The 14,549-nt window shown below is 38.5% G+C and overlaps 1 pseudogene; it reads right to left on the bottom strand.

Annotated features, from left to right (window-relative positions):
* Window positions 1–6,907: 6,907 nt before the first annotated feature.
* LOC101616077 lies at window positions 6,908–13,466 on the bottom strand (annotated as a pseudogene).
* Window positions 13,467–14,549: the final 1,083 nt, after the last annotated feature.

The following is a 14,549-nucleotide window of genomic DNA, read 5'->3' as shown; positions in this document are numbered from 1 at the left end:
ATATAAATTTACTTTGATAATAATCCCCTCCCAATGCCATCCCTTTCCCCCTTTTCCAAATCTCCTCTCCTCTGAATCTCTTCTCCTTTCCAATTAGTCTTTCCTCTATTTAAATGTCATCATTTCCCCTTCCTATTATGCAGGTCTTGTGTAGGTTGCATTAGGCAATGTGTGGTCATGAATATCAAGGCTTTGTGTCTCTCTTTTAATTTGATGTCATCATCTTTTTCTCCAATATGAAGGTCTTGTGTGGGTATTACTAGGTACTGTGAAGTCTTGGATATCAAGGCCAATTTCTGTCCAGACAGTTGTATGTATGTAGTGGTACCCTTCCTTTGGCTCTTACATTGTTTCTGCCACCTCTTCTGCAATGAACCCTGAGCCTTGGTGGGTGTGAGATGTTTCAGTGTTGGACAATCCTCCGTCCCTTCTTCTCAGCACTATGTTGCTGTTTGGGTCATCCCAGTGGTCACTGCCATCTGAAAAGAGAAGCTTCTCTAACCAGAAGTGAGAATAGCATTAATATATGAATACGAACATTAAGTGTAGTGCTTTCAGAGCAATTTGGTGAGAGAAATATATTCATTTATCTAGACATGAGCAGGCTTTATACTCCTAAGGCACATGACCTCCTCTGCCATAGGCTTTTGATTAGGTTTTCAGTACCAGGCACTTACTCCCTCCCATAGAGTGGACCTTCAGTCCAATTAGAGAGCAGTTGGTTTCCCCAAGAGCAGACATGCCACTATTGCACTTTTTCAGTCATTTGCCCTGTCTGGCCAAACTTGAGGTTTCCAGTGTCCACTGTTTTCACCACTGATGACTTCTGTCTCCCATAAGACTGCATACAGTGCAGCTTTTTCCAGCTTCCAGTTGGCTGGGCTACAGAGAGAAGGTTTCCTCCTCAGCACCAACTTGATTTCTCAGTGACTTTGCCACTCAGGCATTTGAAGTCTTCAGCAATAGGGTCTTACCATCTCTTTCTCATGGGGAAATAAGGGCCTTGGCAACAGTCTACAATGTTTGGGAGGCAACAGGGACCTCCCTGGCCAACAACTCACTGGAAGGTATCCCATCCCTGGCACTGGAAATTTTCTAGTAACAATCTATGGCTTCTAAATGTGTCATTATTTAAGAAAGTAGGTTTTTTCATATGTCTTATTCAGAATATCTTGAATTTTGATTGACCTTCTCCTCCCCTTTTATATAATCTCTTCCCCTGACTTCACTTAGGCCTTTTCCCTCCTTGTAATCTGTTCTTCTTCTTACATATATACAATACCATCCACTTAAGACCTTCCCTCTCCTCTCTCCCTTATAGCCTTTTTCTAGCTTATGGAACTCTGCTACTGATTTTTGGTTCCAGATCATACACAAGTCTATACAGTTGTAGCTAAGATACATATTTAAGAGAGAACATGCGACATTTGGCTTTCTGGGCCTGAGTTTTCTCACTTAGTAAAATCCTTTCCAGATCCATCCATTTCACTGCAAATTTCATTTTTCTTTACCACTGAATAGAACTCCATTGTGTAGATGTACCACATCTTTATTATACATTCATCTGTAGATGGACATCTAGGCTGGTTCCATTTCCTAGCTATTGTGAATAGAGCAGCACTAAATGTGGTTGTGCAAGTATCTCTAAGGAAGTGAGAAGAGTCATTAGGGTATATGCTGTGGTGGTTTGAATAGAATAGATGACCCCCAATATATTCAGGTTTTTTTTTATTTGTTTGTAGTTTGCATCTGCTGTGCCTGGTCTGAAAGTTCATCTCAGTGAACCTGAAGCTGTCTGCTACATATGCCTAGGAGTGCTATAGCTGGATCATATAGCAAATCTATTTTTAGCTGTCTCAAGAACCTCCACACTGATTTCCACAATGGCTATACCAGATTACATTCCCACCAACAGTGCATAATGGTTCCCCTTTTACCACATCCTTGCCAACATTTATTGTCATTTGTTTTCTTGATGGTAGCTATTCTGATGCAAGAGAGATGGAATCTCAAGGTAGTTTTTTTTTTTTTTTTTTTTTCGAGGTAGGGTCTCACTCTGGCCCAGGCTGACCTGGAATTAACTATGTTGTCTCAGGGTGGCCTCGAACTCATGGTGATCCTCCTACCTCTGCCTCCCAAGTGCTGGGATTAAAGGCATGCGCCACCACGCCCGGCTCAAGATAGTTTTAATTTGCATTTGCCTGATGGCTAAGGATGTAGAACTTATTTAGATGTTTACATGCCATTGTGCTATTTTTGCTTCTTTGTCCGTGCTTGCTTAGCTATAGTTCCTCCCCGCCCTTGATTCCTGGGAAGCCTCTACTTCAAGGACATTCCAGAGATACCTGGCCACGGAGGCTCCTGCCTCTTGCAAAAGATAAGTTCTACAAACAGCTCTTGCAATAGGTTCTGCAAACAATTTACTACCTAAGATAAGCAGGCTGAAGTTCCCACGTGCACCCTCTCTGAAATTCCTGCGCATGCCCTCTTAGAACCAATCATTTTAAAAGTTGCACTATGATGTAACCTTTCCTTTATAAACCCCTTTCCTCTGAGGGTCGGGCTCTCTCCCTCACTACCACTGTGCTGGACTGTGGGGACGGAGCCCAGGCCTAGCTTTGCAATAAAGAAACCTGTTGCTTTTATATTCGAGTGTCTCAGCTTCTGTGGTGGTCCTCTGGGTGACTCCTGGGTGACTGGGGGTCTTGGCTCCTGGTCAGGGGTCTTGGCACAACAGTCTTTGCTTTATTCAAAGTGTCCTTTGCTGTACAAAAGCCTTGTAATTTCATGAGATCCCAGTAGTGGTTTTATTTTCTGAACAGTTAGGGTTACATTCAGAAAGTCATTACCTATGCCAATATGTTGAAGGGTTTCCCTTACCTTTTACTCTAGCAATTTCAGAGTTTCAGGTCTGATATTAAAGTCCCTGATACACTTGGATTTAATTCTTGTGCATGGACAAAGACAAGGATCTGTTTTCATCTTTCTACATATAGATAGCCAGTTTTCCCAGCATCACTTGTTGACAAGGATGTCGTTTCTCCAATGAATATTTTTTGGCATTTTTGTCAAAAATCAGATGGTTATAGCTGCCTGCATTAACATGTGGGTCCTCTATTCTGTTCCATTGATCTACATGTCTGTCTTTGTGCCAATACCATGCTGTTTTTGTTACTATGACTTTGTAATATAGCTTAAATTGGGTATGGTGAGGCCTCCAGACTTACTTTTGTTGCTCAAAATCATTTTGGTTATTCAATGTTTTTTGTGCTTTCAAATGAATTTTAGGATTTTTTTTCTATTCCTGTGAAGAATGCCATTGGAATTTTAATGGGGATTGCATTAAATGTATAGATTCCTTTTGGCAAGATTGACATTTTCACAATATTGGTTCTTCCAATCCAAAAACATGGGATGTCTTTCCATTTTCTTGTGTCTTCTGCAATTTCCTGCTTGAGTGTTTTAAAGTTCTCATTGTAGAGCTCCTTCACTTCCTTAGTTAAGTTTATTCCAAGGTACTTTATTTTTTTGAGGCAACTGTGATTGGGAGAGATTCCCTGATTTCATTTTCTGCTCACTTGTTGTTAGTATATAGAAAAGCTACTGATTTCTGTGTATTTATTTTGTATCCTACTATGTTGCTAAAAGTAATTATCAGCTCTAACAGTTTGCTGGTAGAGATTTTAGGATCTTTTATGTATAGAATCATATCATCTACAAATAGTGATAATTTTGTCTCTTCCATTCCAATTGTATCCCTTTTATGAGTGTCTCTTGCCTTATTGCTATAGCTAAGACTTCCAGTACTATATGAAATAAAAGAGGGGACAGGGCTGGAGAGATGGCTTAGTGATTAAGGCATTTGCCTACAAAGGCAAAGTATCCCAGTTCAATTCTCCAGGACTCAGGTAAGCCAGATGCAGAAGGGGGAACATGTATCTTGAGTTCACTTTCAGTGACTTGCAGCCCTGGTATGCACATTCTCTCTCTCCCTCTTTCTCTCTCTCTTTCACTCTTTCTCTCTCTTAAAGAAATAAATAAGTTTTTTTTTTTTTTTAAATGAAGACAGTGGACATCCTTGTTTTGTTCCTGAATTTAGTGGAAAAACTTGAGTTTTTTACCATTTAGTATTATGTTGGCCATAGGTTTGTCATAAATAGCTTTTACTATGCTGAGATATGTTCCTTCTAATCCTAGTTTCTGTAATACTTTTACCATGAAACGATATTGGATTTTGTCAAATGCCTTTTATGCATCTGTTGAGATAATCATGTGATTTTTATCCTTCAGACCATTTATGTGATGTATTGCATTTATTGATTTGCATATGTTGAACCACCCCTGCATCCCTGGGAAAAAGCCAACTTGGTCAGGGTGAATAATCTTTTTGATATATTCTTGTATTCTGTTTGCCAATATTTTGTTCAGAATTTTTGCATCTATGTTCATGAGGGAGATTGGTCTGTAATTTTCTTTTCTTCTTCTGTCTTACCTGGTTTTGGTATGAGGGTGATGCTGACTTCATAGAAGGAGTTGGGTAGAATTCCTTCCTTTTCTGTTTTATGGAAAAGCTTCAGAAGCATCGGTGTTAGTTCTTCCATAAAGGTCTGGTAAAATTCACCAGTGAATCCATCTGGGCCTGGACTTTTTTTAGCTGGGAGTCTTTTTATAACTGCTTGGATCACTGTAGTTGCTTATAGATCTAGTTAAATGGTTTATCTCTTCTTGATTTAATTTTGGTAGGTCATATGAATAAAGGAAATCATTTCTTTCAAATTTCCAAACTCAGAGGCATATATATTCTTAAAGTATATCTTTATAATTTTCTGAATTTCTTTGGTATCTGTTGCAATGGTGTCTTCTTCATTTCTAATTTTATTACTTTTTGTCTCTTCTCTCTTTCTTCTGGTCAAATTTGCTAAGGGTTTATCAATTTTGTTTATCCTTTCAAAGAATCAACTCTTTGTTTCATTGATTCTTTGGATTTTTTTATTTTTTATTTTTTTTGGTTTCTATTTCATTAATTTCTGCCTTGATCTTTATGATTTCTTCTTGTCTACTGAGTTTTGGTTTGCCTTGCTCTTCTTCTTCCAAGGCCTTAAGGTGGAGCATTAAATTGTTTACTTGTGAGCTCTCTAATTTCTTAAAATAGGCACTTAGAGCTATAAATTTCCCTCTTAGGACTGCCTTCATTGTGTCCCAAATGTTTTGGTACGTTGTATTATCATCATCATTTGATTCTATGAATTTATTGATTTCCTTTTTGATTTCTTCAATGACCCATTGAACATTCAATAGTGTACTGTTTAGTCTCCATGAATTTCTGTATGCTCTGTAGCTTTTCTTGTTGCTGATTTGCAGTTTAATCCCATTGTGGTCAGATAGAGTAGAAGGGATTATTTCAATTTTCCTATATTTGTGGGGATTTGTTTTGTGTACTAATATATGGTCTATTTTAGAGAGTGTTCTACATGCTGCTGAGAAAAATGTATATTCTGCAGCATTTGGATGGATTGTTCTGTAGATATCTGTTAGGTCCATTTGCTCCATGACATCATTCAATTCAGATGTCTCTCTGTTTATTTTTTGCTGGGATGACCTGTCAATTGATGAGAATGGGGTATTGAAGTCACCCACTACAATTGTGTTTGATGTTATCTGTGACCTTAACTCTTATAGTGTTTGTTTGATGAAACTGGGAGCCCCATGTTAGGTGCATGTATGTTTAGGATTGTAATGTCCTCCTGATGGAGTGTGCCTTTAATCAGTATAAAATAACCTTCTTTATCTTTCCTCACTAATGTTGGTTTGAAGTCTATCCTGTCGGATATTAGGATAGCAACCCCTGCTTGTTACCTAGACCCGTTTGCTTGAAATACCATTTTCCATCCTTTCACCCTAAGGCGATGTCTATCTTTTTTTTTTTAATTGGTTTATGCACCTTTATTGAAGAAAAATAAATCAATTATTAACAGAGCTATTAGTTGATCACTCATCCGTTGACAACTTGCATCATGTATTCAGTGCTATATTAAACAGTGTATTGGAAGATAGATTAACTAATAGCTCCAAGCCTCCTAACAATTTTAAATGAGAATTACAAAATGTTTTCAGGCCCTATTTTGGAATACAAAGGGTGTTTGAATTCCAATTTCCATTCTCTGTAGAACAAGAACAGGTCTTTCCTTTATTGACATGCATAAGATACATCACATTTTCTGTTCTGTTGATGCTACAAATTCCTTACCAATTCTCCAGACACATCAGTTATGAGCATAAAGTATATCACGTAACCTCAAATCTCTGACAGTGGAAGGCTTAAAAACCAGAATGGAAGCTGCTAGAATGTTTCCTTTGATGTGACAGCATCCATCTCCCTCCCCCTCAGATGACTTCTTCAGCATGTTAGAGCAGTGAGGAATGGTTTAGTCTCAACCAAGTTAGAGTGAAGACATTGCCCACATACCACACATGCTCCATTGTTTAAAAATTTTCTGGCCGGGCGTGGTGGCGCACGCCTTTAATCCCAGCACTCAGGAGGCAGAGGTAGGAGGATCGCCGAGAGTTCGAGGCCACCCTGAGACTCCATAGTGAATTCCAGGTCAGCCTGGGCTAGAGTGAGACCCTACCTCAAAAAAATAAATAAATAAATAAATAATTTCTGAATCTTGGGCAATTGTTCTCTTGTGACCACTTTACAGTTTCTAAAAGCAGTTATTGTCCAAAGCTGGAAGAACTTACGTCTTCTCAGCTGAGCATGTGAATGAGTGGAGGGAGGTCAACAAAAAGTAAAATTAAAAAAGATAAAGTCTGACAGGGGAGCAGCTGGATAAGAAAATCAAAAATGGAACAGTCATTTAAAGTTTATTCCAGCTCTAATGCAGGTTATTCTGACTTTAAGGTAGCATCACATGGCCTACTTCTGAGTCCATTCCCAAGATACTCTGTTGTGCTTATCTCTGTCTGTTTTATAGATCCGTGCAATCTCTGGCATTAGGGGTCATCTGGGTTTGGATCACATAGCAGTGAACAAATGGATAAAAGAACTTTAGAAATAGTTAAAGCAGGAGACCACTGTGATCTTAGAATATCAAGACAAATGCTGCCGTTACTATTAATATTTGGATGATAAATTCTTGTTGTAAATGCAACCTTAGGCGGTTTGAAGGGGTAGTCTGTAGGAAAATGAGTTGTCAAAAAGAATACACCGCCTTGATATGGACTGTCATTAGGTACCATAATTGTGGCTTGCCAGTGAAACTCATCATCCCCAACTGGCCCTACAGAACATTGTGCTGGAGGGCCACGGGCCAAATCACTAAGTTCCTTATTAATCCGTTTCAGCCATAGTCTGTGCTTCTCGCCTGGGTCCTCACTGTCTCGACGCGTGCTCAAAGGTCCGGCCAAAACTTGATTATCCAGGCGACGAGGAAGGATTGTCTTTTCGTTTCACAGCGGCTCTGTCAGACACAGGCGCCACCACGTATCCATCCATCCGCCAACACTGGCATCTCTAGCGCTGGCCAGGTGCAAGGGCGAATGGAAGCCCTTTGCTTCCCATGTCCACGCCCGCCCCCTTATTATGGGAACAGCACTGTCTAAAAGCAAACGGATCTCAGGTCAGGCTGTGCAGGCGGGTGACGGAGGCCGATGTCTTATCTTTTATTGAGAGATGAGTTTCCTGGAGGCAACAAACGGCAGAATACTGCCTTTTAATCCAGTCTGCAAGCTGGGGTCTTTTGGTTGGTGCATTGAGGCATTTTTATGATATAAGCTACACTCTCCTCCTTCATTCATGGTATTATTTATGTTAATCTTTGCCTTTATTCCTACTTTAGCAAAAGATTTTCTAATTGTATGTTTTAAAATATTTTTAATTTTAATTTACTTATTTGTGTGTGAGAGGAGAAAGAGAGAGGGGGAGAATATGGGCATGCCAGGGCCTCTAGCTGCTGCAAATGAACTCCAGATGCATGTGTCACCTTGTGCATCTGGCTTATGTTGCTCCTGAGGAATTGAATCTGGGTACTTTGGCTTTGCAGGCAAGTGCTTTAACCACTAAGCAGTCTCCCCAGCCCTTAATTTTATCTTTTAAATAGATTGATTCTTCACAATTTTACATTATCTTTCTAGTTAAAATATCTATTTCTAAGCTGGGCGTGGTGGCTCACACCTTTAATCCCAGCACTCAGGAGGCAGAGGTAGGAGGATCACCGTGAGTTTGAGGCTACCCTGAGACTACATAGTGAGTTCTGGGTTAGTCTGGGCTACTGTGAGACCCTACCTCAAAAAAAAAAGAGAGAGAGAGAGAAAGATTTATTTCTGCCATGATTTCACTACTTCATTCTTTCTTTCAATTTTGGGTAATGTGTTCTTTTCCTAATTCTGGTGGAAGAATGTTGAGTCATTTATTTGAGCTCTTTTTTATTTTCTGGTGTGGGTAGTTATTGCTATAATTTTTCATATTATCACTGTCTTTGCTACATAATATAGGTTGTGGTATTTTGTATTGTCTATCACAGTTGTCTCAGTATTTTTACAGGGCATATAAATTTCTTCTTGGATCTTTGTTGGTTCAGGTATTCACTGAAAAACTTCCACATATTTGTGATTTTTCCAAAATTCTTCCTACTACTGATTTATTTCATGATTTTGTAGTCAAAAAGTTATTTCATACTATATGGTTCCTCTTTAATTAGTTAAGACTTGCTTATGGCTTATGATATGATCCATCCTTAAGAATATTCTATGCCAATGCATGACCCATATACCTCAACAAGGAGGGACCAATGAGGAGGGTAGAGGTCACGGATGAGCCTAATAATGGTACCAAACTGCCTGTATTTGCTGAATAGAAAACTAATTAAAAATGCAAAAAAAAAAAAAAAAAGAGAGAGAGAGAGAGAATATTCTATGTGAGGTATGGGCTTGCTCTAGCTCAGGCTGACCCGGAATTCACTATGTAGTGTCAAGATGACCTCAGACTCATGGTGATCCTCCTACCTCTGCCTCCTTAATGCTGGGATTAAAGGCGTGCACCATTGTGTTGCCCTTTCATTGTCTGTTTTTTGTTGCTGCTCTTGTTTTACTTAATCTGCTTTTATTTCACTTATATAGACTTAGGAGATAGTTATTGTTACAGTAAATTTTGGGGGAAGTAATAGAAAATGAGTTTGGAATGTGATGATAGGTGTAGTAATAATAACAATGCTATCTTCCTTTTATTAAATACATATTTGCTGCTGTTGACTGTAATACTTCTTATATATTACTGCATTGAATCACAGTAGCATTGTTGGTGCTGTGATTATCCTTTGCAGTGGCTTAATTGAGACATGTAGAGGTTACTTGGCTCAGAATTATGACTACTTCTAAGTGGACTGGGATCAGCTTTGTCAGTGTAAATGGCTTGTCTTAGCTGATGTGCAATGATGACCACAGTGGCTTGGACCTCAGCATCTGTTTTCTTCCCTTTTACTTCTAGGTTCAAGGAATCATTTTCTCCTCTGTAACCTAGAATGATAAACATTTCAAGATTCATGAAGTAAATTCTGTGATTTTTGATCACAAAAAAAAGAATATTCTATGTACTCAAGAAGAATGATGTTCTGTTATTGTCAGTGTTTTGTAATTATTTGTTAGGTTCATTTGATCTAGACTGCTGTTTTAGTCCAGTGTTTTCAAACTTTTCTGCCTTGATGATCTATCTGCTTTTGAAAGTGGGGCATTAAAGTACCCTACTTTTATTACATTGCAGCCTGTAGTGCTACATACCCTTTAATATTTATTTTATAGGCTTATGTGCTCTTATTTTTGGTACATATTTTTATAATTTCTATATTCTCTGACAGAATGGACCTCTACATATGGCTCTTATGTTTTTCAATCTATGTGTACCCTGAAGAATAAGGTAACTCTCTTATAGGCATCAAATAGTTGGACCTTGGTTTATAGCCAGTCAGACTAAATCTTATTAGTGAATGTACAATTGAGGTAATTATTGATAAGTTAGGACTTCTGCCATTTTTTGTTTATTGGTTGTTTTTAGATATGTCTTCCTCTCTTGATGTCTTCTTTTATGGCTTGATGTTTTTCTGTTTTGAATTGTTTTGATTTTTTAAAATTTATTTGTGAAAGATATAGAGATATATAGGTGATAGATAAATGATAGATTATAGATAGATAAGTAGGTAGATAGATAGATAGATAGATAGATAGATAGATAGATAGATAGATAATGAGAGAAGGAGAGAGAGAAAATGGGCATGCCAGGGCCTCCAGCCACTGCAAAAAAAACCAAAAAACAAAAAGTCCAGCTGCATGTGCCATCTTGTGCATCTGGCTTATGTCAGTTCTGGGGAATCGACCCTGAGTCCTTTGGCTTTGCAGGCAAGTGCCTTAACCTTTAAGCCAACTCTCCAGTCCCCTTTTAATTTTTTATTTTTCTTCTACTAACTTTTTTGTTTTTGTTTTCTGGTTACCATTAGACTTATTTCAAACATCTTATAACAGTCTATTTAAGTCTATAATAATTTTGGTCTATCTGTGATATTACCCCAGTGTTTTCTGTGAAGCAAGTCCAAAACTGGTTTCCAGGATGGTAAGAGAGATGGATCTTCCCCTGCACAAGCTGTGGGGCTCAAAGAGATCTCCCCTGGCCATTGTGCCTCATTGAAATAGAGGGGTGGTATGACGAATGTGAGAGCTACCTTGCCCTTGTGAGTTGGGCTTCACTCAGTTCTGTGAGCCAACCAACCGTCTCAGACTTGTTTCTTAAGGACTGGAGGCTTCAACAAAAGGTCCCAGAATCCCTATGAGCTGAACTACCTTGGAAAGTACTAGAGCCTGGTTCTGCCGATGTCCTCCCCCTGCTCTATTCTTAGTGTCAGAAGAACAAAATCCCTCTGCTTATTGCCTGAATGCACTTACACTTCCATCATTCTACTTTTCCATAATGTTTTTCACCAACACTTGTTACTCCAATGCTGATCACTGCTGCCAAAACTTGGACTGAAATGTTTTACTGCTGTTTCACTTTATCAGCATGGAAGTTGGACCTATTTTTGCTTGTTTATAAATTGACATCCCCATTTGTGCTTCGAGTACTTTTTTTTCTTTTTGTCCTTTGTTTTATAATACTGATTATTTGTTGAACATATTGCAAGTATTTCCTTTGACTTGGCTGTTTATCTTTTAACTCTGTTTAACTTGCTATATAAGTTTCAATGTTAATTTCATGAGGAAAAGAAGATAAGCAACACATACATTTCATTTTCTCCTTCATGTATTCCACTAAAATTAAAATGGCAGTGTATGGATGTTTCTCAATAGCTACTATTTTATTTTAAATGAGTCAAAATACCTTTTTTTACTTGGATTTTTTTTAAATTTTTTATTTATTTATTTGAGAGCGACAGCCACAGAGAGAAAGACAGATAGAGGGAGAGAGAGAGAATGGGCGCGCCAGGGCTTCCAGCCTCTGCAAATGAACTCCAGATGCATGCGCCCCCTTGTGCATCTGGCTAACGTGGGACCTGGGGAACCGAGCCTCAAACCGGGGTCCTTAGGCTTCACAGGCAAGTGCTTAACCGCCAAGCCATCTCTCCAGCCCAACTTGGATGTTTTTATGTTTACAATTGTTTTGATGTTAACTTGATGAAAATGGGAAACCATATGAAAATAACTATTAACTTTTTCTCATTTTCACCTTTTAAAAATTATCACGATTAACAGAAAATAAATACAAGTCTATCAGAAGTAATTGTTTTATTGAGTTCACTTCATCTGCTCACCCTGATTACAAACATTATCCATAAAATTACTACATTCACATATGGAAGAAAAGATATATTGTCAACACTACCAAAGTAAGCCGGGCGTGGTAGGGCAAACCTTTAATCCCAGCACTTGGGAGGCAGAGGTAGGAGGATGGCTGAGAGTTCGAGGCCACCCTGAGAATACATAGTGAATTCCAGATCAGCCTGAGCTAGAGTGAGACCCTACCTTAGAAAAACAAAAACAAAAAAAACACTACCAAAGTATATGCTATTGTAATCACAGCAAATTATGCTAGATTAATGTACTAAAATTAGCAAAATAACAGGGAGAAAAGCTGGTATTCAAAAATATGTGTATGTGTGTGTGCATAGCAGTTGACTTGGTCCCAAATGTCATCCTGGTAACAATATACCAAGATATTCTCATAGCTCCCATAACCATGATTTTAAAATTATATCAGTAGTAATCATGTCACATAACTTCCAGATAAATGAAATCATCTTCAGCCTGTACTTTTTTCCTTAGGTTACATTTGTCTTGATTGAGAATGAACTTGTTTAAATGAAGGGTGTTAAGGAAACAGTGATATGAAACATTATTTGTAAATCTCTAAGGCGAAGAATACTTAAAGTTACTACGTAGAAGAGTTGCATGTGAAGAGATTCTGTCATCTACAGAAATAAATCATTAAAGAGAAGAAATACTTAATAGACTTTATCCAATAACAGAGACAAATAAGTATATTGGACTCCCTGTTTCAAAGAGAAAGTGTGTTGTCAAGGAAATTCTCCATCTAGCATGTTTGTCAAAGAGACTCAGTGCACATGAATTCTCTCAGTGCACATGAATTCCTGTTAGATGTGTCATCTGTGTAAAAAGTGCCACATAAATCTGCTGCTGTGAAGAGGGCATAAAATCATAATTACATCATAAATAGTACCTCTGCCATCCTCAGGCTCACAGCCTTCGTTCTGAAGACTTTTGCTCAGGCGCGAAAACACATCTTCATCGAGGAGGCACACATTACCCAAGCCCTTCTTTGGCTCTCCCAGAAGCAGAAAAGGACAACAGCTGTTTCAAGAGCTCCGGGTCTCTGATCAACAATGCTATAAAGGTGAAAGCTTCCAGGCAAGCTTTGGTTTTTCCATTCTAGGAGCTATAGGGATGGAGAGAGGAAGTAAAAAGGTGGAAATTCCTAACAGGAAGTACCAGAGGACAGTACAACCTGGGTAGAACCAAGACAGAGGAATGGGCTGTTCTGGCTGTGGTGCTTTGTGCCAGGGGGATGATTATCAAAACAAAATAGAAACGACCGACCAGCAGTGCTCTCAGAGGCAAACCTCTTCTTTCACGTTCACAGGGGGCAGTGGAAGATGAAGCGACCCTCTCTGCCTACATCACCATTGCTCTTCTGGAGATTCCGCTCCCAGTCACTGTAGGTACCATGTCCTTCCCTAGACACCACAAAGCCACAGCGTGTTATCTGACACACTAGCTTACTGAAACCCAAGTGCCAGCTTTCCTTATGTGCAATGCAAATGGTTCCCAGGTCTACAGAGAATTTTCTCAAGCTGGAGTCCTGGAAGTCAGCAAGGGAAGGATCCCATGGTAGCCATGTCTACACTAAGGCACTGTTGGCCTATGCCTTTGCCCTGGCAGGTAACCAGGACTAGAAAAAGAGATATTGAAATCAGTTGATAAGGCAACTGTGAAAAAATGTGGAAGTACACCTGAGATATTTCTCCGGCTCAACATTCTGTACAGGAAGAATTGTAATAGAACTGTAATGTAAAACTTCCCTATTCTTTCATTATCTAGTGTGTGTGTGTGTGTGTGTGTGTGTGTGTGTGTGTGTGTGTATCTCCACTATCTACTACCTATAATCTATATCGATCTACCTATCTATCTTATACTTTTTGGAAAATTTAGAATTTCTTATAAAATAAAATATCAAATATGAGACAGCCAAATTGGTAACAAGAAGCTCAACCTTGGAGTCTAGCTCCAAAAAGTATTATCTATGTGATTTTGCTCAAGTTATCAACCTACTGGTGCTTCAATTCCTTTGTCACTAAACAGGGATAATAATGTTTGGGATAGGGCTGCTGAAATTATTAAGCGAACTAATACACATAAAACAGTGGAGTATTTGACACATGGTGACTGCTATAAAAGTACTAGCTGTTTTTGCTTATTATTAAGACATCAGTCTCTGATCTGTACCTAACTCTTGGTAGATAGATAAATGATAGATTGATAGATAGATAGATAGATAGATAGATAATAAAGAAATTGATGATTTAAATATATATATATATATATATATATATTCAGAAATAAGTTTTTAACTTTTTAAATTTATTTATTTTTATGAGAGAGAGGTCTCCAGCCACTGCAGTCAAACTCCAGATGTGTGCACCATTTTGTGCACACGTGCAACCTTGCACGCTTGCATCACCTTGTGCACTGACTTACATGTGACCTGGAAAGTTGAACATGGGTCCTTAGGTTTCATAGGCAAGCACCTTAACTGCTAAGCAATCTCTCCAGACCGCCTATAAACTTTATAACTTTTTCACCTTTACATATGCAGTTGTATACTTTTTCATATTTCAGTGGCTTGTTCATTTGCCTTTTACTTTTCAAGTTTATAATCATGCTAATGAGCTTCCATACCAGTGCTTATAACTTGAGGTTTTTTTATTTTTATTTCTTGTGAGACAAGGTCCTGTTATGTAACCTAAGCTAGGCTCAAATTTGCAATTCTCCTC

This window comes from Jaculus jaculus, chromosome 18 (genome assembly GCF_020740685.1).
Source record: "Jaculus jaculus isolate mJacJac1 chromosome 18, mJacJac1.mat.Y.cur, whole genome shotgun sequence".
NCBI classification, from domain to species: domain Eukaryota; kingdom Metazoa; phylum Chordata; class Mammalia; order Rodentia; family Dipodidae; genus Jaculus; species Jaculus jaculus.
This window is presented reverse-complemented; position numbering and strand designations above follow the sequence as displayed.